The sequence below is a fragment of the Megalops cyprinoides genome, chromosome 15, assembly GCF_013368585.1.
Source record: "Megalops cyprinoides isolate fMegCyp1 chromosome 15, fMegCyp1.pri, whole genome shotgun sequence".
NCBI classification, from domain to species: domain Eukaryota; kingdom Metazoa; phylum Chordata; class Actinopteri; order Elopiformes; family Megalopidae; genus Megalops; species Megalops cyprinoides.
Genome location: NC_050597.1, coordinates 27,631,076 through 27,653,078, shown reverse-complemented (window position 1 = coordinate 27,653,078; position 22,003 = coordinate 27,631,076). Strand labels below are relative to the sequence as shown.

The window sequence follows — 22,003 nt, the reverse complement described above, 5'->3', positions numbered from 1 at the left end:
CACAGGACTAAAATATTAAAATATACAGTAGTGTAAGAAACAAAACTACTTATGAGACCATGTTCCAACACAACCATATAACTGCTAACTTACAAAACATGTACACATAGAAACAATTAATCACAAGCTATAGGCAAGGACAGGGTCATGTTACATCACACCAGTGGCGGCTGGTGAGCTAGAAAACAGGGGAGGCCTGAAACATTACCTTTTAAATCTATCATTACTTTCAACATTTTACTAGTTCACCATTACAGCCACATCCTAATATGACTTTTACTGTGTGGCATGGTGATGTGGCTGTATGACTCCCAGCTTCATCCAGAGTAGGTTTGGAGAGAGGTGTTCTAAGGTACCCCCCCCCCGCCATCATCATTATCATATCATATCATGCTCCTATCATTGCCGAACACATGTCTTTAGCAGGCAGGGAGGAGTAAGGTTTTCACCAATACTGATCATCCTGATATTGTAAAATGCAAATCTGCATAATCTGGTAGTCATAGCAATGTGGTTAGTAAATTTCAGCTGGTCATCAATCACTACCCCCAGGTTCCGTGCAGACCTGGACGCAGTCAGTGTCGTTGAGCCGAGCTGGGCGGTGATGTCGTGCTGGATCAGGCTGGCTGGGATCACTAGGAGCTCAGCTCAGTTGAATTGAAGGTGGCGTGCCCTCATCCAGGCTGAGGCTGAGATCGCAGATTTTTTGAGCAGTGGCGTTACCCTAGCCTGTTTAAAACGTGGAGGGTAAGGTGCCAGTTGTGAGTGATGTGAGTAAGTACAGGCAAGAGTGTGGGAGAGATAGCCTGTAGGAGATTTGAGGGGATAGGATCCATGGGGCAGGTGATGGGTCGGTTGGAGAGTAGCAACTTAGAGACGTCAGCCTCAGAGATAGGAGAGAAAGCTGACAGTAGTGTATTGCATGTGGGTGGAGACTGACTGCGAATGTGTGGAGTGTAGAACTGACTGCTGCTTCCAGTGAAAAAAGTGGCAAAGTCATCAGCAGTCAAGAGTGACAAGGAGGTTGTCAGTGATACAGTTACGTGTCAGGATGACATTCAGCTGGTTTCCCGCTTTGTGAGTTGCTGGGGTGTCGACACGTTTCAGGTCGAAAGAGGCCAGAAGAGTGAGAAGGTCTGCAGCTTGAGGTTTGTCAAGGTGGATGTTCAGGTCACCGAGGATTACAAGCGGGCTGCCGTCCTCGGGGAAAGAGGACAGTAATACAACCAGCTCTTTCATGAAGTTATGCGTGGTTCTGTGCTGTACTAGCATCAGCCTGCAGAAATACAACACTTATGGTTCTTTGCAACTGCCTCTCTATGTTTCCCTCTTTTCTCTAGGAAAAAAGTTACAACTATAATCATTCACCACCTATACCGAACAATGACTTGGTCCGGGTTAGGCTTATAATTAGGAGAGGGTGAGAATGTTTTAATATCATGATTTTATCACACCTACAGTACGTTCTGCAGTCAGTTTTTTCATGGATAAGCAAATTTGCCATAGCCGTGCTGCCAGTCCCCCCTGCTGTATATATTGTAAATGAACAGATATTGGTGTTGTCTTTTCAGGCAATGGATATAAAGAAAATAAGATTGAAATATGAGGTGTTCTTTTGAAACAACAGGGGAAACACTAAGGAATATTCATTATGAATGATGCCTCTTCAGTATGTGTGTGAGGTAAAATGGTCAAAGTTATAGGCTGTACATCATACTGATTTTTCAAAGCTATTTTTTCATATACGGACATAGAGACTACATGGTTTGCACGTGTTTCTACCCCTAACCTTCTGTTTAGATATTAGCTTAACTTAGAATGGCATAGCTGTTTTTGTAAATGTGCAGATACTGAATTTTTATTTGTACATGTGAGTACCTGGGCATTTTTGTATGCTCACAGTGTTTTTGTCATGGATAAAATCTATTCTTTAGAACTAAATAGAACCTTCATATCATGACACAATATAGCCTGAACACACAAACTTACAGCTGCTCAGAATACCCTGTTCACAGTGCCTCATTCATCCCATTCACAAGGTGCATCAGAACTCTGTCCCAGTGCTGGGAGATTATAAAATAAATAATGCACTTATCATGTACTGTGATCTCTGCATCATGTAGAGATAAGCCATTTGATCAGGCCGACACCTTATGGGTGCTGATTACTGTCAAAAACACGCTGCACAATTTATCCACAGCACGACGTGTCCTGCAGGTATAGCAGAGCTGTGTAGCAGCAAATAAAACATCTTTACTGTCACTGTTTTTCTGTCAATGTTGAGAAAGAAGCCCTGCCAGAGCAGGCCAACCAAGCACCAGTAAAGCAGCCTTGTTTTCAGCTACAGCCAGCGCTGACAACTTTTAGCCAAGACAAATCTGCCATCCACTCCACACCACTTTTCCCAGGTGCGGTGGAAGATCTCATCAGCCTGTTGTGCGGCCTGTTGTGAGCAAGACCACAACTGCCGATTCCTCTACCTTTTGAGAGTGAGGAACAGTGACAAGATCCACTTTGCTCAGCACGTTCTCTCAAAAGGATAACCTTTGTCAAGATGAGTACAGAAAGTTCTGTTGAGAGGTCCTGATGCACTACCTATCCAACAGTTTCATCGCAAAGGGCGCAGTGGGAAATGAACTGTCAGCAAATGACAGCTACACTCCACCATTTGTGCATATTGTCCTATTCTCGGAGCACAGTGAAAACTCGCTGCTTTTCCACCTGCTTGCAGCCTCTGGTATTAAAAGAGCCATTGTAGCTGTGCACCGTTACTCTCAGTACTACACCACAACTATCCATTGCATATCAACAGACTGAAACAACAGCTTATTAAAACTGTTTATTTCTAAGTAATCTTTGTCATGTCAAAAGTGCCCTTAGATCTTCTAGAGCAGCTGGTTGACGGAGGGACTGTAAGGTGGCACACGTCTTCAGCCTGGGCTCCATCTGACTGTGCAGGGCTTTGCACAGAGCGGCAGTGGGCCCTCTAGTGGTTCAGGAGCTCAGGAGGTGCCACAGCAGGGGCAGAATTTCCTGCTCTCCCATCTGGGGCTTTCTAGAATGCAGCTGTATCACCCTGTATCTGATATATGTATCAGCTATAGCCACCGCTCTACTCTGCTGAGCTGACTCACTTGGAGTATGCTGGAGGTGGCCATGGTGGATGGCTTTGGTGCGCTGTTGGAAGTCTAGTGACCCCATCTATGACGTCACTGGCTTGATGACACGTCGTCGTTTCCAGCAGTTGGGGCACCTGAACCTGAGTCGAGGCTTTGCTTTCTGTGGGGAAAGGACAAGAATTTTCACTCTTGCTTGAGCAGGTGCCTGAGGCATTTCACACATTATGTGTACAGAACAAAGAAGTCCTCCTCATCACAAATTACCCACAATGCATACCTTCAAAAATGTCATATATCCACTGTCACACTTAATTAGTTACTGTAAGTACCAATACAGTAAAGCTGTATTGGCATTAAAACTAAGAATGCTAAATTGAGGATGCTTCCAGGAATTTTGCAGAAATGCAGCTGGAAATTTCAACATACTTTTTTAGTTCTTTAACGTAACCTTTCTTTAATTATACAGACAATATGGAAAATCAAATGTTACACTAAAAACTCACCTGAGCAGACGGACTTTTAGTTTTTTGTGACTGGTTTATATCACTCACTGCAACAACTTGCAGCTCCGTCTTTCCCACAAAAAAGTTTTTCCTCGGTTCTGAGATTTCCCCAGCGTGGAAGCATGCCATCTTCCCATGCGACAGCTTTGTCTGTCTGGGAGCCAGGATCTTATGGGCTTCCAGAATGGAGCGAACGATGGCGCGACGTTCAGCGGAGGTCTTAACGAGGTGGTTTTCTACTGTGGCGATTTCTGCCAACTGCTCCTTCGGCGCTGATGCTGAAGGTCCGGGTGCGTGGGAACCTGCTCCCTGATTTAATTTCTTTCTCTCATCAGCAGCAAGAAAGAGAAACGCAGTGTCTAGATTGAAAAGAACAGAAAATTATTCCCCAAAAGCTGCTGTTATTGAAAGTAATAGAAATTAGGGCACCAATCAGGACTTCAGGTAACAATCGTGAGGGTTTATCTTAAATTGTAAGCTGGGTACCTTCAGAAAGTGGCTTTGCACAGTCCTGGCCGTCCTGGAGCGGTGCCACGGAGTTCTTCTTATGACCGTTGCACAATTTCTGACCCATGGTAAACGAGGTTAGTCAACAAATTTCAATGGAAAACAACAGATGTTATTCGATTAGTAACCACAGGTAAAGTCATGCGCTGTGCAGAGGGAGCGAGTTTTTATAGAGTTTTTGAAATTAATTTAGCAAGTGACGTCACAATACTTCTGACACGTCAGCAGGTGACGATGCCCCTTTGGGAAGTGTGGATGTTTCTTGGGATGTGTGCGCTTGTTTCTGCTAGAAATATATTTTAATAAAAAAGTCAGCATCCAAAAGCAACTAGGTTCAGCTCCGTTTGTTGTCTTTACATTGTCATTGCTGCAATTTTGCCATGACGTTGCTAAGCAACTAACTAGTTCTAGTTCAAAAGTGTGATGGTCTCGGGGGCTACCCAGCGGTACAGTCCAGCAAATACACAAAGTGATGTACAGCAAACGTTTCGGAGGGGGGCTGTTGCAGATTGAATTTCACGTTAAATCAAATTAAATCATCGTTTGTGCTGTTAACGGTTTTAAGTAATTAAACTACATTTTCTGGTCTGTTTATTGTTTCCGGCAGCAGCTCTAACCCACAGGTGAGCCGTTTAAAGTTTTAATTACAATTATCACATTTCGTCTTAAAGTGAAAATCTTAGTTACTTGGTTGTTATATTGGCTACCACGATTACTTGTTTTCGTGTGCACCTTAACAAAGCGTTCGTGTTCGCTGCGTTATAGATTTACAAAATAAGAACAACAAAACAATGCTAGCCTATAGGCCTACATTGTAATATCTTCTCTCCTTTTACAGGACTGAACACAACACAGCTAGCCAGGATGATTTGCACCAAAGAAATAAACAGATGCAATTTAAAACTGAGCCTGTGTATTAGGCTATTTTACAACTTGCGCAAATACATCAATTGCCGCACTCCCCCCGCTTTTCCCCCACGTTTGTGCGGAGAATTCTTTCTCCGTCACAGGACCGTACACCTACATATCCCTAAAAGAGTCTCCAGTTATTGTTTCAATGATAATAATCAAAAGTATATTGTAATTACGTCGGCCTACATTAATTATGAATAAGTATTCATGTGGTTAAAGCCTCATGTGGCATCTGAACTCAGCTGGTCACATAGCCTATAACAGATTCTGTGAGTGACAATATTAACAGCAGATAACATAAAATACATGCTTAACTGTACAGTGAAGTAAATACAAATCAGACTGGTGAAATATCAAGTCAAGTTATTTATTGTCATTTCAGTAATATGTAAAAATTGGAATGGAAAAGCAAGACACAATAGGGACAAAGCTGACATAAGCCATAAGAATCTTTCTTTATGTTGATGAGATGGTGAATGCACCAGCAAATAAAATCTTGCTCCCAAAGCTGGAGCTGGGACTCTGCACAACACATTCACCAACACCTCTCCACACAAGCTCCTCATTAAAATGACCATGATGAATGCTTGAATTCAGGGTCTGTTACATTTATAATTACCTGTAGGGGAATTGTTGGATTTGAACTGTGTGGAACTGTGGAGGCTTTACTGAACAAATTCCATTGTTTCTGAAAGGAACCAAATAAAACTTTATGGAAGAGTAGATTTTAGGTTTGATGTTTATGGCTATAAATATTGTTTCCTGTGTGGGAATGAGAAAATACTGCTGTTATAATTCTTTTTTACATTTTGTTATGTGTGGCCCGTTATTCCAATATGCTTAATTATCCTGTCAAACTCATCCTGTACAGATATGTGTTGTTGGACATATGTTGGCTCTAATAGAAATATATATGTGAGATACTTCCGTGAATTATTTCAGTTCAGCTTCCTTAAACAAATTCGTTTTACAAACAAGTGTTCACCTAAATTGATGAAGAGTAATCAACTGTTGAGTCAGGCCTAGAACAAGAAATTGAACAAGTGATTGCACCTAATTGGGGAAGCTGTGCCAAATTTATTCAAGGGCCAGATATGTTGCCCTATTTTCATAGTAGTACAAACACATCTGTAACTGCATAATTTGCTCACAAAGAATTTATACAAGACCAAACACATATTCAAACAAATAGCAGTGTTCAGTTAATAGCTCAATTACTCTTATCAAACCTAATTATTTCACATCCCCTAGGACAGGGGTGGCCAACCCTCTCCTGGAGAGCCACATGTCCTGCATGTTTTAGATCTCTCCCTGCTCCAACACAGCTGATTCAAACGATCAGTTTGTTATTCAGCAGCTTCAGGAGTTCATAACGAGTTGATCATTTGAATCAGCTGTGTTGGAGCAGGGAGAGATCTAAAACATGCAGGGCAGGGGGTGCTCCAGGAGAGGGTTGAGAAACACTGCTCTAAGGTTCAAGAAGTGGTTAACCATGGTTATGTTCACCAAGCAGTGTTTTTCACCTGGTTTGAAAATCCATTTCCTTAGCTGCTAAATCTACCTCCTTTTTTACTATTGTCTGCCACAGTCAGAATTATCCCAGGTTTGGTCTCAAAGATTTTTTTTGTCATCCTTGATCTTTCCCACAAGTGATAGGGGCTCAAAACCTTTAGAGCAGCAATGTCCAAACCTCTCCTGGAGGGCCACTTGTCCTGCATGTTTTAGATCTCTCCCTGCTCCAACACAGCTGATTCAAATGATCAACTCGTTATGAACTCCTGAAGCTGCCTAATAATAAACTGATTATTTAAATCAGCTGTGTTGGAGCAGGGAGAGATCTAAAACATGCAGGACAAGTGGCCCTCCAGGAGAGGTGTGGACAACGCTGCTTTAGAGGTTCTCTACCAAAGATGTTTGTATAGAAACTGTATCTAAGTCATACTCATGATTAATAAAGAAGAAGAAGCACTTTTGATCATATGCAAAATCAAAGCTCCATGGAAATGCTCACATTTAAAATCAAACTTACAACAGGACTGATGAATGAAGCCCAAGAATAGAGATGCTACATTCATTTGAATTCATGTCAAAGGCTCCATTATAGCTGAGGCTTAGCATGTATGTCTGATTCACCTGTTACTATTTTCCAAATGATTTGTTTGGAAGTTCCAAGCTAAATTTTACTTGAACAAAGAGCACAGCAAATTACACTGCATTCCTGTACTTTTGAGTCTGTAGACAACATCACAGCCTTTATTTTTACTTTTGTCAATAACTTTAAACTTTTCATAGGGTGGGATAAGAACCTCGTCCTCTCCAGGATATACAGAGTAGGATCTTATCTCAGCACCCAAACAGGTCTCAATTTTAAAACATGTTGTTTTTCCAAAAGCTTGTGCTGTCATTTCATTCTTAGAGCTGGAAGTGAAAGATCCGAATCTGACTTCTGAACCAACAGACGCATCTTTAAATGGAAGTGAGATTCCACGGTATGTTGTCAGACAGCGATTGGCTCGATTTATTAAGATATCATTCTCTTTGATTCGACGGACGGCATCGGACAAAAGGAAATACAGTGACTTGTATGGAAAGTTCCCTTTGTATTTACTTGCTCCATTACGGGTAGCTGCATTAAATTGTGCATAAATACTGCTTCCTGTATACATTTTTAATGCAATCAAATGTTCCTCCTTCAAAAAGTCTGTGTTTTTTTCCAAGGTTTGTTTAGTTTGTTGCCAAAGTGTTTGGAATTCTGGATTAGCGTTGAAATCATTCTTTAGGTACTTCTTCCGGACATCTCTGAACATCTTCTCTGTACAGGTCTGGTAACAGTCGTCCACAGAATTGGGAGCCATGTCCAAAATCGCTATGGCCCTCTTATGAAGGGAGTGTAAGTGAGATGTGGCCTTTGGCTGTTAGTAGGAGAGTTGGAGATTGTTACTAAGGTGATTGGGAAAGGCACACACATTTTTTTTGGATTTTATTTGCCATGTGCTGCAGCATCATTATGAAGCTTGAGGCAGCCTTTCCTCCAGGTAAAAAGGTGAACTGCTTACTGGATGAGGAGGATGACAAAACTTGGCAGCTAATTTTGAGTGACATGGACATGTTGGTGCCTACTGTCAATACAGTCTGGATGGGGAGACCAGTACAACCTTTGGCAGGGACTTACACAATGGCCATCACTATCATTTGTCTGTCATATGTTCTTCATAACATGGGGACTTGCCGCCATGTCATCATTTTCAAATAAAAATAAACTAAACTTGACATCTAACCAACAACCAGCCGCTGTGACAGAGGTGGCCCTGACAAAGACATCCCCAGTTTTGGTGGGTTCACCTTTTGCTGCTGGACTGGGAGGTCTGTATCATGCCACTTTTTGGCAGCACTGTTGGTTTGGGTTTTGCCATACACTTCACACAACACCCACTCAGATCTGAGTAACTATCCCCATTTCACAGCCATTTTTCACATAACCAAACAACTTGCAAAGTAATAATTTACCTTATTAGAAGCCTTTATGGCTGTTATGAATGTCCCTCCGGTGCACACGCTCACTAGCAAAGCCAGAATGGTCCACATAGATGATGCCAGCATGATTTTGCCCATGGTGTAATGCAGAACCTATAATATTCATAAACATAAAAACATACACACATACAGATGTATACAGCATATAGGGAAGACAGAGAACTTACATTGGTAACTATTATGCTATTATTTGTTTTTCATGATTCCCAAACTTGCCAATTTCATTACTCTTCCCTACATGATTACTTTCAGCTTAATTTTGTCAAAAGTGGTTATATTACTGTGTACTCTTCTTACCTGTCTCATAGGATCCCTTTGTGAGGAATTTATTAGAGGTGCAAATGAGAAATGATCAAATGCTTACTGCACATGAGGAAGAGAGAACTGACACGGCACAAAAAGCTACATGTTTCACATTCTGAAATATTGCACAACTGCATTGGACCATAAGCTACCTATTCACCAAGGACCATGTGTTCAGTACTAAGGATAAAACAGGGCAATTTTAGCTGTACAAGAATTTTATGTTAATGAGAAAAATGTAGGTAGACATGATTCATACTCACCTGTATCTTCCTGTGGTGACTTCGCAGTTTCCAACACAACCTGTAGATTGTTTGTGTGAGTGAGACAATGAGTGTATGTGAGAGACGATGTCCTGGACTGTTTTACATTAAATTCAACTTAATTCACAGATTAACTTTTCAAAAATGTTTTTTTTTTAACTATTAGATGCAAATGTTAAACACAATTCAAAGTGTATAGTTTTCCTTTCTAAGAATACAACATTTCAAAATTATTATTTTGTAATATATTGATTATATTACACGATACAAGTCTAAAAATATTATTTTTGTATTGAGACAGATTGTTAGCAGTAGCAGTAATATAGTAAAACATCCTTACATCCCTACAATTTAGCAGTATAAGGTATTAAAAATGAACTTTGTATTATGACACAAAGTCCACAGAACAAACTATTAAAATATGACTGTTGTATTTAGACACTATATTTTTATAGTGTGAGATGTTAAATAGGATACCTGCACTGAGACATTAAGTTGACAGTATAACGTATCAGAATGTGAGGGCATACTGTCTGATTAAATGTCCATTTTAAATATGACCGCATACGCTTAGATAGAATAAGCTAGCACTACAAGTTATTAAACAATACCTTTGCATTTAAGCACATTAATTCTTCAGTATAAAATACAAAAATATGACTTTTGCGTAAACAGTATGAAATGTTAAAAAATGATCCTCTGTTCACACCCTCTATGCTTACATTACGTTAACAGTCTGATAACGTAATTGAAATGTTACCTCTTACCCTCCAGAAGAGCATGGGATACTGAAACGGAGACACCTGACAACTTTTATATGGTGAGAAATACGACCATCATCATGGCACACTGTTACAAGCAAACTCAGGGTTAAGAGAGAACGTGTACTTTAGATGCACATTATCTGATTTAACTGGAAATGTCTTCATTCATCTGTCATCCCTCATTTGTCAACAGATGATCACGTTTTGTTTGTCCAATGCACATGGTGTACGTGGCATGGTGTATGTGACTGTAAGTACGTTACTGTTGGAGGTTGTGTAAAAAGCTGCATCTGCAAGTCACCTACCCTGCATGGGATGACGATCGTCTGCTTAGCTGTTGTGCAAAATGTAACCGTGAGCCAACCGCAGTAACTGGTTCTGAGGGCCCTGAAGGAAGCTGATAAAGGGGGAAGTTTGGGGAATCCTGTGATCTGCAAGGAAGATGAACGGCGTTGTGATGTTGCTCTAACGACCTCACCCATACTTAACTAATTTCCCTTGGTAACCATTTAACTTTCTGTGGTATTTTTTTTTACTCTCCCATAACTGCATGATGACCTTGCGTCAAAGAAAATCCGCCGGCTATCAGATTCAACACGAGCAAACCCAGGAAACCTCAATACAGAAAATGGAGGAGTGACTCTCCACCATGATCGAATTAGCCTTGGAGAAGCAGCGTCTATTTATTGAAACGCAGCTCAAAGCCTTCCAAGACAGACTAGACAACATCCAGACTGAGCTGACTGGCTGCTCGAATGCGGTAAAAGAACTTCATGCTGAACGCACTAGTCTAAGCAGTCACGTTGGCAAGAAACAACGAGGGAACCCTCGATAAGCTCACAGTATACAAGGAGAAGCTAGCCGAACTGGAGGACCGAAGCCGCAGGGATAACGTCCAGATCATCGACTTACCTGAGGGTGTTAAGGCCTCTGGTCTCCTGTTCTTCATTTTGGCATCTTTGCCAAAGTGGTTTCCTTCGCTGGCTGAAGAAAGGCTCGAGATAACGAGAGCACACCCCCCTCGGCCGTCCCAACAGCACAGGCAGGCCCAGGACCGTCATCCTAAAAATGCTACACTACACTTATCGCAACCAGATTCTCAAAGCAGTCAGAAAATGCTCCATTAAGATAGTCGGAAAGGACATCAGATTTACTGCAGATTACAGAACCTTTACCATCAATCGTCGCCGTGCCTTCTCCAACATCACTAGTAAAGCGCATATCATGGGCTACAAAACCTCCATGATCGACCCGGCTAAACTGAAGCTGACCCGTGGGTCTCAGCAACATACTTTCGAGTCCCCACAAGCGGCCAAGGGTTTCCTGAATGCACTGGAATCACAGACTGGGTCGGAAGATTAGACTTAAATGGCATATCTGTAAACTTATTCAGCTGGAGGACTGACTAAAATCGTTCTGGTGATGTGGTGAGATACATGAATACTTTTATTGGTCTAAAGCCTCTAACTGTGGTGAGAGCCTGGGTCTGGGATTTTGCTCCATAGAACCTTCACATCATGGCACAATATAGCCCGAACACACAAACCTCTGACTGCTCAGAATACCCTGTTCACTGTAACTCATTCATCCCATTCACAAGGTGCATCAGAACTCTGTCCCAGTGCTGGGATTTGTAAAATAAATAATGCACTTATCATTCACCGTGATCTCTGCATCATGCACAGATAAGCCCTTTGATCAGACTGACACCGTATAGGTGCTGATTACAAGGGCATCCGTTGTCAGAGCTGGCCTGTGTTTTGGCGTTTCTTGTCACACAGGAACCCGAACCAGAGACTGTCAAAAACACACTGCACGATTTCTCCACAGCACAGAGTGCCCTGCAGGTATAGCAGAGCTAAAAGTAAAAGATTAGGCATAGTGCGGAGCCAGTGCTGCCAACCTTTAGCCAAGACAAATCTGCCATCCACTCAACACCACTTTTCCCAGGTGCGGTGGAAGATCTCATCAGCCTGTTGTGCGGCCGAGCGAGAGCGCAACTGCTGATTCCTCTGCCTCTTGAGAGTGAGGAACAGTGACAAGATCCACTTTGCTCAGCACGTTCTCTCAAAAGGATAACCTTTGTCAAGATGAGTACAGAGAGCACTTTCGAGAGGTCCTACTAAAGTGTGACACATCCTGATGCACTACCTATCTGAGTTTCACCCCAAAGGGCGCAGTGGGAAATGAACTGTCAGCAAATGACAGCTACACTCCACTATTTGTGCATATTGTCCCATTCTCAGAGCACAGTGAAACTCGCTGCTTTTCCACCAGCTTGCAGCCTCTGGTATTAAAAGAGCCATTGTAGCTGTGCACCGTTACTCTCAGTACTACATCATACCTACCCATTGCATATCAACAGACTGAAACAACAGCTTATTAAAATTGTTTATTTCTACATAATATCTGTCATGTCAAAAGTGCCCTTAGATCTTCTAGAGCAGCTGGTTGAGGGCTTTGTCCACGCGGAGGGACTATAAGGTGGCACACGTCTTCAGCCTGGGCTCCATCTGACTGTGCAGTGCTTTGCACAGAGTGGCAGTGGGCCCTCTAGTGGTTCAGGAGCTCAGGAGGTGCCACAGCAGGGGCAGAATTTCCTGCTCTCCCATATGGGGCTTTCTAGAATGCAGCTGTATCACCCTGTATCTGAAACAGAGCAGAACAGGTGTCAATTAATAAACGGTTCACCAGTTCATTTAAGTCAACACTCCCATCATTTAAAATATACTGGCAGCAACATAACAAGATTTACTTTGTTGTAAGAATTGATCAGTTAGGCAGAGCTATAGCCACCGCTCTACTCTGCTGAGCTGACTCACTTGGAGTATGCTGGAGGTGGCCATGGTGGATGCCTTTGGTGTGCTGTTGGAAATCTAGTGACCCCATCTATGATGTCACTGGCTTGATGACACGTCGTCGTTTCCAGCAGTTGGGGCACCTGAACCTGAAACGCGCCTTTGCTTTCTGTGGGGAAAGGACAAGAATTTTCACTCTTGCTTGAGCAGGTGTCTGAGGCATTTCACACATTATGTGTACAGAACAAAGTAGACTTCCTCCTCATCACAAATTACCCACAATGCATACCTTGAAAAATGTCATAAATTCACCATTACACTTAATTTCTACTGCAGTGATTCTAAGTTTGAGATGTCATAAGACATTATTACACACCTATTGTTGATCGTTAAAGCACAGTAAAAAGCTGTATTAGAATCAAGAACGCTAAACTGAAGATTCTTCCAGGAATTTTGTAGAAATGCAGTTGCAAATAGTTAGTCTGTTAGTAATACAGACAACATGGAAAATCAAACCTTACACTAAAAACTCACCTGAACAGATGGACTCTCAGTTTTCTGTGACTGCTTTGTATCATTCACTGCAACAGCCGTCTCACCTTGCAGTTCCATCTTTCCAACAAAAAAGCTTTTCCTAGCTGGTGGGATTTGCCCAGCGTGGAAGCATGCTTTCTTCCCATGTGACAGGTTTGTCTGTCTGGGAGCCAGGATCTTATGGGCTTCCAGAATGGAGCGGACGATGGCGCGACGTTCAGCGGAGGTCTCGCCGAGGTGGTTTTTTACTGTGGCGATTTCCGCCAACTGCTCCTTCAGCACTGATGCTGAAGGTCCGGGTGCGTTGGAACCTGGTCCCTGATTTAATTTCTTTCTTTCATCAGCAGCAAGAAAGAGCAGCGCAGTGTCTAGATTTAAAAGAACAGAAAATTAATCCCCAAAAACTGCTGTTATTGAAAGTAATAGAAATTAGGGCAGCAATCAGCACTTCAGGTAACAATCGTGACGGTTTATCTTAAATTGTAAACCGGGTACCTTCAGAAAGTGGCTTTGCACAGTCCTGGCCGTCCTGGAGTGGTGCCACGGAGTTCTTCTTATGACCGTTGCACAATTTCTGACCCATGGTAAACGAGATTAGTCAACAAATTTCAATGGAGAACAACAGATGATATTCGAATGGTAACCACAAGTAAAGTCATGCGCTGTGCAGAGGGAGCGACTTTTTATAGAGTTTTTGAAATTAATGTTGCAAGTGACGTCACAATACTTCTGACACGTCAGCAGGTGACGATGCCCTTTTGGGAAAACAGGTCTCACACGATATGGGTGCGCTTGTTTCTACTAGAAATATATTTTAATAAAAAAGTTAGCATCCAAAAGCAACTAGGTTCAACTCAGCATTATCCGTTTGTTGTCTTTCCATTGTCATTGCTGCAATTTTGCCATGACATTGCTAAGCAACTAGCTAGTTTTTGCCGTACAAAAGTATAATGGTCTCGGAGGCTTCCTAGCGGTACAGTCCAGCAAATACACAAAGTGATGTACAGCAAACGTTTCGGAGGGGGGCTTTGCAGATTGAATTTCACGTTTCCCCCCCAATATCTCGCTACATATACTTACGATAGATTATTTTAAAGCCAAATCCAAAGGCAACGCGCCGCGTCAGACTCGCTTCGTTATCCTGGGGCTTCGCTAGGACGTGGAGGCAAAGCCCGTGCTCCGAGATTTTGGCACTAATCACAAAAGGACGAAACAACACGAAATAGCAAACATTAATTTCAGTATTAGGTAGTTAACCTAGAGCTAATGCCAGCTAACGTCAGATAATGCTGTATGGGTATCTAAGTAGCCTACATGTTATGTTTTACAAAAAATTACTATATTTGAGAATTATGTGGGTGGGTCTGGACGTTAATGTACAAGTAGCTTAGAGGTCCTTCGTATGCGGTAAAACTGTAGCCGTGTTAGCTAGCCAGCTAGCAGGCCGCAGTTGTGGCTAGTTTGCAACTACCTCACGAGAGATGTAGTAAACAAGTTGCAAAATCACACACAATTGTATGGTTTTATAGCTTACGTAGCTACGTTCACAGACTAAAACAGCAATTTCGAGCTAACCAACTAGTAAAAGTGGTGAAACTGTCACTTCTAACCGTTTTGTCTTCAATGTAGCATTCACTAGCGTTCAACCTCTTTTATTACACTTACCAACAGCCCGTCAATTCTGAGTGGATGTTACAATCTGTTTTATTCTTTCATAAGAAAAGCAGAACAGAGATGGGCATGCGCACTCAAAATAACCCTCCCTTTGCTTACAGTTGTTTAACTGACCGAGGACTAATAAGTCCTGAACTCTAGATAACTAAAAGTTAAACGTTAGTGTTCGCCTGTCTCTACAAATAGGACATGGTTTAGCAGTGGTAGACCTGGCAGAAAAGGAAATTTTTGACTAAAGACCAGAAGGGCAGGGACTTCAGCACCAAATTACTTTCTTTATGATTATAATTTATGAACTAATTATCGTTAATGTTCCATTGCTTTCACTATTGTGCTGTGATGACCTGTAAAACAGTCCATTAAATGTCCATGATGAACAGGGGGGAAAACAGTCACAAATAAATGACAACATAACACGCTGCTACTGTCTTCATTAGGGTGTTGTATTGATTACAACCTGCAGCCCACGCCCCGCCTACTGGACACTAATGAAATTACATCATTACTATAATAACTTTTCTACTACTACATACTCCCCCTCAAGAATACATGTCATCCCAACATGTCAAGACTAAAGGCCTGCCTAAGTTTGGGTTATGAGCTCTCTAGACTCTAAATTCTAATATGTGAGCAGTCTACTCAACTAGTATGTATGGTTGTCTACCATTGTGTGACTGTCTAAGTAACTAATCTGCAACTTACAAACTTGTGTCCATAAAGAAATTGGGACTAATGCAGCTTGACTAAATTTGTCCACATAATAGGGGTATGTGCTACTGAAAATGGCATTAGTCAATACGGCTGAGGTGCTTCACCACCACAACTCATACTATTACACACTGGGGTCCCAAGACCCCAGGTGAAACGCTTAGGAGCTCGCCTATCTCTCTGTGGCCTGTGATAACTTTCTTCCCTTTCAGTGTGTTGCTGACTCAACTCAGAGGCTGGAGATGCAGGAGTCTCGCCTTCATCAGGTTCCTCATCTGGGTGCTCTCCCTCATTAGGTACATCCTCAAAGGGCTCCACTTCATCCTTCACATCACTCTGGTGTTGTGTATCCTGATTCTGGATCCCCTGTACATTTGTGTGTGTTTTAGGTTAGTCTTTGTCTTGTCCATCACTGTCTCTTTCAGGGTTTTCTTCCCACAAGGTGGGTTAACAGGTAAGTAGTAATAACAGTACTCTTCTTTGTCCTCATCATCGTCTATGTCTCGGTTGGTATCTTGTGTTTTGTTTTGTTCTTTTGTCTTTTGTCTCTTTGGCTTGGATCCTGTTGACATGGGCACTTCCATCAGCAGGTGGTCACATGGCAGTAACAGGTTACGAAGCAAGATCCTGGATCTGCCCTTTCCTTGCTCTGGTTTAACCTCATAGATTGGGAGATCTTCCTTGACCTGTCGGATTACAATATGGATGGCTTCTTCCTAGCGATTACGGAGCTTGTCTGTGCCACCTCTGTGAGTCAGGTTCCTAACAAGAACAGTGTAAACCTCACTTTGTTATCATAATTCCTCTTACCCTTTTCTGCTGCCCTTTGTATGTTGTTTCTTGTAACTTCACATGCTTCTTGCATCTCTTCTCTCCATTTATCTACGTATTGTTGGTGGCTGGCAATGCCTGTGCTCTCAGTAAGATCAAAGAGGTGGTCAACAGGTAAGCTTGGATGCCTTCCATACAAGAGTTAAAAGGGAGAAAATCCGGTGACTTTACATTTTGTTCTTTATTTTTGGAGGCCAGACTACTGGCATTTCAAATCAACGGAAAAATGCAGAGTGGCTCAAAGTGGTGACTGCTATGAATGCTGTGGAGAGAAGAAAGAGAAGTGGTCGGATTTTAAACCTGAGCATGGCAGAAAATACAACTGAGGGGGCAAAGCCCCCTCGTGGCGCCGGGTGCAGACACACGTCCTGTGTGCGCTTATTCATTTTTTGGCCTCTATTTTAATACTGGCTTCACCACTGCTGTGAAATAAATGTATTATCTGATTTTGAAACAGTAGTCTTGTTATTTAGCCTTTCAGAGGCTATTGCATGGTTATATCAATGAATATCATTAAACCTACCACCAGACCAATTTTGGGTGGTGATCTAGTAATCTGCCCCAAATATTCCTATTTCATATTATGGCCATGACGCACAAACGCATGGAAATGGTAAGGTAGGGAATTGTTCGCATCTAGTCAAAATGCCACTATATTGCCACCCGCAGGATGAAAAAAATGCAGAGATAGGCAACAGCAGGATGATAATCTACTGTTTTACTATATAAAAAGATTTGCCCACTCACCATTTTTAACTGCCCCCTCAGTCACTTCATCCTGGCACCGGAACCTGGCGCGATAACGCTCATCAAGGATTGACACAAGACCCGTTTACTTGCATCACCGTTAGTTCCTTTTGGTGTGACCAATCTGCAAATTATAAATTTTATGTGTACGCCACCTCGAGACCATGCGCAGAGAAGTATCTTTTCATAAATACTGTTTTATGTGTAGAAAAGTGCTCAGCACGATTTTAGTGCGTACGGACCGTGGATACATGTGGTCCCACGTCTACTACTGAAGGTTAATGCAGGTGTAAGACCCCTTATATTTGTTATAGGTCCACAGTAGTCAGACACCGCCCCCCCCCCATTCCTTATTTCCATATCGGTTAGTTGTCAACCCCAGCGTAGATGCATTCCCGGAGCAATGCCCCTAATAACTACATGACATATTTCGTGTTCAGGAACCTTATTGTAAGGACGAACAGTGAATATTAATTAAGAGGACCGATGTATATGGAAATGAGAAATGTCTGTCTGTAACTGACATTAAAAAAGTTTAGTAAAGTAAACTTTTACCCCATACTTATACAACACCGAGAGTTTACAAAAGGGGAGTTTAAAGGTTTGAATTTAAACATTGCATAGCCATGGCACTGTCTTTCATGAGGCTTAACACATTGGTCTTGTATTTCAGAAGAGTGTTCAGCTTTAGGCTACATGGAGTACAGTATATGAGGGAAAAACAACAGACACTTTAGGCTACAGGATAGTGTGTGTGGTACAATAACCTGTTGGATGATATTCTGAAATTTGTTGCACTAAAACACTTCATGCAGGTGCATCCTCTGTTTCTAACATGTTTTTCCTTTCAGCATAAATGTTACATATGTGCTTGTGTGTGTGTATATACTTATGCATACTGGCTCACAAACAATACATGTGCTTATTTATTTAGACATTATTACCCATATTTTATTTAATTGTTTATATTTGATATATTTGTATGTTGTTGCAGTGTTTCTCTTTTGAAGGCATAAATGTAATATATGACAGGCCATTAGTGGTTGGTTAGTTCAGCATCAGAGGCTTTATTTGGATATTTTCATTTGTACTGTTGGTTCACATTGCTTATCACTTTAAATTGCATTAATAATATTACATTAAATTAAATTATATTATACTATATGAAGTATGCCATTTACAATTTGGTCAGCTGGGCTAGAGAAGGTAAATTCATCCTTTTGCCCACACTCACCAATCTGGCCTGATACTGTATCTTGAACTCTCTATGCATTGGCTGTACTACTGGTGATGGGGCAATGTCTCAGTTGGTGTTATGATTCTGATGACGCTCTGTATGTGTTTGCTCTTTAGACGGTATTTGTTGTTGTTCTAGTGACAACTGTAATGCTAGCTGAAGTGCTTCTATCTGTTTTTGCAGGTTTTGTTGCTCTGACACCTGAGCTACAGGCTCTCCGATCTGTGGTGGCTGTGTTAGTTCTGGGGCTACTGTACCTACATTGTCACTTTCCCTTGGCTACTGTATTTCACCTATTTTGTCTTTAAGATCTGACAGTAAAGCCATACCCTGATTGTCAAGTTCCCTTATCTCTTTCTAAGCTCTTAGTAATATGTGATATCAGAAAAGAACGACTTTTACCAGACACAACTACTACATTTACATTTACATTTATTCATTTAGCAGACGCTTTTATCCAAAGCGACGTACAAAAGTGCATATAGTGGGCACAGGTACAGGTACAAGGGCAAGATGTGTACATGTCATACAAAGCAGATAGTGCTGAAGCTGAGCACAAGGTCAGTGCACTGACACAGGACTAAAATATTAAAATATACAGTAGTGTAAGAAACAAAACCACTTATGAGACCATGTTCCAACACAACCATATAACTGCTAACTTACAAAACATGTACACATAGAAACAATTAATCACAAGCTATAGGCAAGGACAGGGTCATGTTACATCACACCAGTGGCCTAGAAACAGGGGAGGCTGAAACATTACCTTTAAATCTATCATTACTTTCAACATTTTACTAGTTCACCATTACAGCCACATCCTAATATGACTTTTACTGTGTGGCATGGTGATGTGGTTGTATGACTCCCAGCTTCATCCAGAGTAGGTTTGGAGAGAGGTGTTCTAAGGTATCCCCCCCCCCCCCCCCCCGCCATCATCATTATCATATCATATCATGCTCCTATCATTGCCGAACACATGTCTTTAGCAGCGGGGAGGAGTAAGGTTTCACCAATACTGATCATCCTGATATTGTACAATGCAAATCTGCATAATCTGGTAGTCATAGCAATGTGGTTAGTAAATTTCAGCTGGTCATCAATCACTACCCCCAGGTTCCGTGCAGACCTGGACGCAGTCAGTGTCGTTGAGCGGAGCTGAGCGGTGATGTCGTGCTGGATCAGGCTGGCTGGGATCACTAGGAGCTCAGCTCAGTTGAATTGAAGGTGGCGTGCCCTCATCCAGGCTGAGGCTGAGAGCGTAGATTTTTTGAGCAGTGGCGTTACCCTAGCCTGTTTAAACGTGGAGGGTAAGGTGCCAGTTGTGAGTGATGTGAGTAAGTGCAGGCAAGAGTGTGGGAGAGATAGCCTGTAGGAGATTTGAGGGGATAGGATCCATGGGGCAGGTGATGGGTCAGTTGAAGAGTAGCAACTTAGAGACGTCAGCCTCAGAGATAGGAGAGAAAGCTGACAGTAGTGTATTGCATGTGGGTGGAGACTGACTGCGAATGTGTGGAGTGTAGAACTGACTGCTGCATCCAGTGAAAAAAGTGGCAAAGTCATCAGCAGTCAAGAGTGACAAGGAGGTTGTCAGTGATACAGTTACGTGTCAGGATGACATTCAGCTGGTTTCCCGCTTTGTGAGTTGCTGGGGTGTCGACACGTTTCAGGTCGAAAGAGGCCAGAAGAGTGAGAAGGTCTGCAGCTTGAGGTTTGTCAAGGTGGATGTTCAGGTCACCGAGGATTACAAGCGGGCTGCCGTCCTCGGGGAAAGAGGACAGTAATACAACCAGCTCTTTCATGAAGTTATGCGTGGTTCTGTGCTGTACTAGCATCAGCCTGCAGAAATACAACACTTATGGTTCTTTGCAACTGCCTCTCTATGTTTCCCTCTTTTCTCTAGGAAAAAAGTTACAACTATAATCATTCACCACCTATACCGAACAATGACTTGGTCTGGGTTAGGCCTATAATTAGGAGAGGGTGAGAATGTTTTAATATCATGATTTTATCACACCTACAGTACGTTCTGCAGTCAGTTTTTTCATGGATAAGCAGATTTGCCATAGCCGTGCTGCCAGTCCCCCCTGCTGTATATATTGTAAATGAACAGATATTGGTGTTGTCTTTTCAGGCAATGGATATAAAGAAAATAAGATTGAAATATGAGGTGTTCTTTTGAAACAACAGGGGAAACACTAAGGAATATTCATTATGAATGATGCCTCTTCAGTATGTGTGTGAGGTAAAATGGTCAAAGTTATAGGCTGTACATCATACTGATTTTTCAAAGCTATTTTTTCATATACGGACATAGAGACTACATGGTTTGCACGTGTTTGTACCCCTAAGAAATTTCTGTTTAGATATTAGCTTAACTTAGAATGGCATAGCTGTTTTTGTAAATGTGCAGATACTGAATTTTTATTTGTACATTTGAGTACCTGGGCATTTTTGTATGCTCACAGTGTTTTTGTCATGGATAACATCTATTCTTTAGAACTAAATAGAACCTTCATATCATGACACAATATAGCCTGAACACACAAACTTACAGCTGCTCAGAATACCCTGTTCACAGTGCCTCATTCATCCCATTCACAAGGTGCATCAGAACTCTGTCCCAGTGCTGGGAGATTATAAAATAAATAATGCACTTATCATGTACTGTGATCTCTGCATCATGTAGAGATAAGCCATTTGATCAGGCCGACACCTTATGGGTGCTGATTACTGTCAAAAACACGCTGCACAATTTATCCACAGCACGACGTGTCCTTCAGGTATAGCAGAGCTGTGTAGCAGCAAATAAAACATCTTTACTGTCACCGTTTTTCTGTCAATGTTGAGAAAGAAGCCCTGCCAGAGCAGGCCAACCAAGCACCAGTAAAGCAGCCTTGTTTTCAGCTACAGCCAGCGCTGACAACTTTTAGCCAAGACAAATCTGCCATCCACTCCACACCACTTTTCCCAGGTGCGGTGGAAGATCTCATCAGCCTGTTGTGCGGCCTGTTGTGAGCAAGACCACAACTGCCGATTCCTCTACCTTTTGAGAGTGAGGAACAGTGACAAGATCCACTTTGCTCAGCACGTTCTCTCAAAAGGATAACCTTTGTCAAGATGAGTACAGAAAGTTCTGTTGAGAGGTCCTGATGCACTACCTATCCAACAGTTTCATCGCAAAGGGCGCAGTGGGAAATGAACTGTCAGCAAATGACAGCTACACTCCACCATTTGTGCATATTGTCCTATTCTCGGAGCACAGTGAAAACTCGCTGCTTTTCCACCTGCTTGCAGCCTCTGGTATTAAAAGAGCCATTGTAGCTGTGCACCGTTACTCTCAGTACTACATCACAACTATCCATTGCATATCAACAGACTGAAACAACAGCTTATTAAAACTGTTTATTTCTAAGTAATCTTTGTCATGTCAAAAGTGCCCTTAGATCTTCTAGAGCAGCTGGTTGACGGAGGGACTGTAAGGTGGCACACGTCTTCAGCCTGGGCTCCATCTGACTGTGCAGGGCTTTGCACAGAGTGGCAGTGGGCCCTCTAGTGGTTCAGGA

At 42.1% G+C, this 22,003-nt stretch overlaps 2 long non-coding RNA genes across 2 annotated transcripts; both read right to left on the bottom strand.

Moving 5' to 3' along the window:
- Positions 1-3,904: 3,904 nt before the first annotated feature.
- On the bottom strand, positions 3,905-14,425 carry LOC118790506. The gene is made up of 3 exons (XR_005005494.1): positions 14,318-14,425; positions 4,109-4,187; positions 3,905-3,981 (listed from the first exon to the last, which is right to left on the bottom strand). It is a non-coding gene; the product is annotated as an uncharacterized LOC118790506 (long non-coding RNA).
- LOC118790507 lies at positions 12,367-13,314 on the bottom strand. Its single transcript, XR_005005495.1, has 3 exons — positions 13,238-13,314; positions 12,728-12,872; positions 12,367-12,554 (listed from the first exon to the last, which is right to left on the bottom strand). It is a non-coding gene; the product is annotated as an uncharacterized LOC118790507 (long non-coding RNA).
- Positions 14,426-22,003: the final 7,578 nt, after the last annotated feature.